General features: G+C 39.1%; 1 protein-coding gene across 2 annotated transcripts in view; it reads right to left on the reverse strand.

Annotated features, from left to right (window-relative positions):
- Window positions 1-4210, reverse strand: part of LOC107548422 (E3 ubiquitin-protein ligase TRIM9) — a 60741-nt gene that overhangs the window by 49308 nt on the left and 7223 nt on the right. The gene's annotated exons all lie outside the window — the stretch shown is intronic.

Consider the following 4210-nt stretch of genomic DNA (forward strand, 5'->3'; position numbering starts at 1 on the left):
TTACAAGCTCTTGGTGCATAAAGAAGATCTGTAAAGTTGCAAAGACTAAAGTCTCAAATCCAAAGAGATATTCTCTATAAAAGTTAAGAGTCAACCACGCCCTCCTAAAACGGCTCGTTCTAACACCCTCCCACATGTCTATGTCACTATGTGGGAAGATTTGCATAACGCCGCCCAAATGTTCACGCAAAGAAAGAAGGCGTAACTTTTATTCTCGCTGTAGTATTGTTGTTGCCGCCGCTGCCATGTCGTGGAAACGTTGTGTGTTTCGTTGTGAAAGCGAAACTACTTTGTTTGGTCTTCCAAAAGAGGATGATAGCCGCTTCGTCATGCCTAGAGCTGATCCGTGCTGGTCGCTGAGGAAATACATCAGCTTCGCGCTGTCAATCGCCGGATCGGCTTTCACCGTGGACGAAGCGGAGTCCAGCCCTGAGTAGTCACATGTGGTTGCCACAAGCCTCCTTCGTCGAATCCGCTGGCCGCGCTGTTCTCAAGCCCACTGCCTCTGCTCACTCTAGGCCGCCGCCGCTCACTCTAGGCCACCGTGTGTGACGCTGTGTTTCGTTTTGAAAGCGAAACTACTTTGTTTGGTCTTCCAAAAGAGGACACGACTAGAAATCAGTGGTTAAGTTGTATTTACAACACTGTTCCAGAACAGTACAACCCAAATATTCAGCTGTGTGCAGCGCATTTTGCAGAGGATGAGGACTGTTTCCTGTGAGAGTAGCCTAGAATGCCTATTGTCTGTTTCTATAAAGTGGGGCAGTTCCAACTTTGCAAGGACAGTTCAAGATTCAAGATTCAAGATTCAAGATTTTTATTTGTCACATACATGGTTATATACAGAATATATGACCATCAGTGAAATGTAAGTCAGGTCCGCTCCATGGACAGTGCAATTATTAAATAATGCAAACACAAGAAAAATATATATAAATATAGGTATGGAAAAAAATAAATAAAATGTGCAGGACAGTAAACTGTAGACTTAATAAATATTCAGATGAGCAGGAATGTACAAGAGAAGAATGTGCAAACAGGTTGTACAGTCTGGCGCTTCTGACTCACAGCCTGTAAGTACGTTTTTTATATTTAAAGAATTTGCCACTGACGATTCAAACGCGAGTTTTGAGCAGTGTAGAGTAGCCCTTGTTGTTTGTCGTTTCTCCAGACATGGTTTTATGCGATACGCAATACAACGTGTAAAAAAACAGTATAAGTCATTATAATCAGTAATTATGTCCCCACTGGATGCAACAAATGCCTCGTTTGTAATGGGTTTTATTGTTTTTGTCTCGTCACGCCAGGACAGGGCATCACAGTATGGTAAGGGGTGTAACATTTCCGTCACACGCTTGAGGTATTCGGCCAATCACAATGCACTGGATAGCTGGCCAATCAGCATACACCTCGCTTTTCAGAACGATGAGCTTTGTAAAAATAGACACGTTTCAAAAAAGCGGGGCATAGAGGAGCAACAATTATGTAAAAATTATGTAAAAATAATGTGGGTTTTTTTACCTTAAACCGCATAAACACATTGCATTACACCAAATATACATCTTAATGTTCTTTTTAGCAACGTCATATGACCCCTTTAAAGGCACAACATGTAATTTTCGCCACTAGAGGGCGCATATTCAGAACAAACAAAGAAACAAAGGCGTAGTTTGATGACGCCGGTGAGTGAGTGTGGAATCATGGGAGTTGTTGTCTTCATCCCCACAGTTGACGCAATCCGACGGGACTCGGGCAGGAATCATGTTCATTGATTAGCTAATGATTTATTAACGAAGTAGAATGAAGCAGGGTGAGGCTGAAAGCGTCAAAGCGAAACGAGGCCGCTGTACGAGCGTGACACATGGCACGAAAGCAGCGAAGCTTTTATTATGCAATAGTCACCGCTTCCGCTCCTTCCGGTCGTGCGTATGTGGGGGGAAAAAAGCAGTGCTGTTTTATCATCCTAGATACATTTGAAAGTTATGTTATAATGCTACTCTGTGCGGTCGTCACCGGTCTATTAAAACGCATGACATATTAAAGCGTCTTTGGTGTTTCCATGTTTTCTACAAAACAAAACAAAAAATCGAGGGGTTATGAAGTCATTGGCAGGCAACACAATGACACTATAGACACGGTCCGTGTCACTAGTTAAAATTGCTTATTTCTCTGGATTTAAACATTCTTTGAAACATTTGGGATAATGTAAGTACACAAGTCAGCAAAATATATAACACTGTTCTAGTGGTTTTTGGATATTTTAATAAAAAAATCTTACATGTTGTGCCTTTAATTGTCATACCATTCGAATTTCACATTAAAAAATTATTTTAACCCAAAAAGCTAATTATTCTTCCTTTGAACTGGTTGTCTTTAAAATGCAAATCTTGTGTAATCCCAGGCTATCTGTAATCAGATGCACATTTAAAACTGGAATATCATTTAATTTCAGTCACTTGTGTTTCATAATCCTTTCATATTCTTTCTCATCCTTTTCATCCTTACATATCCTTTCTGCAAGTTTACAAGCTTACAATCCGCCATCAAAATTATCAATTTAATTATTCCAGCTGCTCTGAGAAAAGGCTATAAATGATCTGCCACCTACAGATATAGCCTACTAGCCGGGACAATGTGATGTAATGACGCGGCGGCATGCTCGAATTTCCCGTGAAAACCTGCCCGTACCACTCAAATTAGAAAACATTATAATAAACTAACCGTTGTGAATCGAGCTAAAGTAAGGCGACAGTTTTGAACATTGGCTGGTTATGTACTTTCTCAAATATTGATTTCGGATCATTTTTAACCAAAAAAAGTTACAGACTGCAGCTTTAAAGTGCCCCTATCATGGATTTTTGAAAATGACCTTTCATGCAGTGTGTAACACAGCTCTATGTATTTGTGCGCAAAGAAAACAAAAATAACAACTTTATTCAACAGTTGTTTACATGAAGCGGAAGTGCGCGTGTGATACTCCCAAAACCAAAATATGAACCTTTCATAACCCATAATAGGGGCACTTTAAGTAACATTTTGGCTGATGTCTAAAGAAAATGTATGGTATGGTCTTTAGAATAAAGACTATTTACTTTTGATGAATGTTTTAGTCTTGGGAAAATACATTTCTTTGATTAATATTAAATCAAAATGTAAGCTTAAAATCAAACCTTGAATATAATTTGAGAAAACTATACATGTGGCTAATACATCACCAAATCAGTTTTTCAGTTGGTCCAAAGTATAATTTTCTCATTGTGATAAAATAAGTGACTTGAATCTCTTTTTGTGTGCAACGGCAGCTTTTCAGGCAAGACTTGAAGGTGTCTCGGATTTTCAGTACTCGCTGGAGTAAAAAGTGTGACAACTAGCCACATTTCTACATAAACTTGACTCTCAGCACTATTTAGAGGACAGATGTCTGTGTAGGCAGTCAGGGTCAGGGTGATGGGTAGTGTTTAAGGAAGGGGTCAGAGTTCCAAGGTCAAGGGTCAGCTAATAGTAATCCACTATGGGAGTGTGTGTATTGACTTCAGCAGAGTTCTCAAATACACACACGGCACAGGGAAATAAGTCAATATCAAATCAATCCGCTCTAAACAAATTGAAGTTGTGATAGGTAAACACTAGTACCAGGGGCGGATCTAGAAAATAATTTTTAGGGTGGCAAAGGGGTGGCATGGGGTCTATGAGGGGTGGCAACACCAAAGCAAGCCCCCAAGCACAGTTTTGGGGGATTTATGGTCTGACATACACAGTTGTGTTCACAAATATTGTATTACCATTAAGTAATCATCTATACTGTTTAAAATGAAAAATAAATAATAACATTTCAATATCCATCATGGCACCAAATCAATACACAATATAAAAAACTTCAACAGGTTATAAATGTTTCTGAGCTTGTATCACTAAAGAAGACATGCGGTTCTATTAAAATTACATATAGGCTACTTAGATGGTATAATCACGTTTAGTGCCAGTTTAAGAGCAACAAAAACTTTTGAATTTCCTGACATTAGAAAGAAATACAATAATATCAAAGCACTGAAACTGGATCAGTTTTGAAAACAGTGTTTGATTTTCTGTTATTAAGAGAGGTGGGCATGTCTGTAATCACCCAGAACAAACTCTATCAAGTCAACCATATACTCTAGCAACCACGCAGAATATCCTAGCAGCCAACTAGCAACACTTTAGCAAACATCTA

The sequence above is a fragment of the Sinocyclocheilus grahami genome, unplaced genomic scaffold (assembly GCF_001515645.1).
Source record: "Sinocyclocheilus grahami isolate Dianchi unplaced genomic scaffold, SAMN03320097.WGS_v1.1 scaffold347.1, whole genome shotgun sequence".
Taxonomy (NCBI): Eukaryota; Metazoa; Chordata; class Actinopteri; order Cypriniformes; family Cyprinidae; genus Sinocyclocheilus; species Sinocyclocheilus grahami.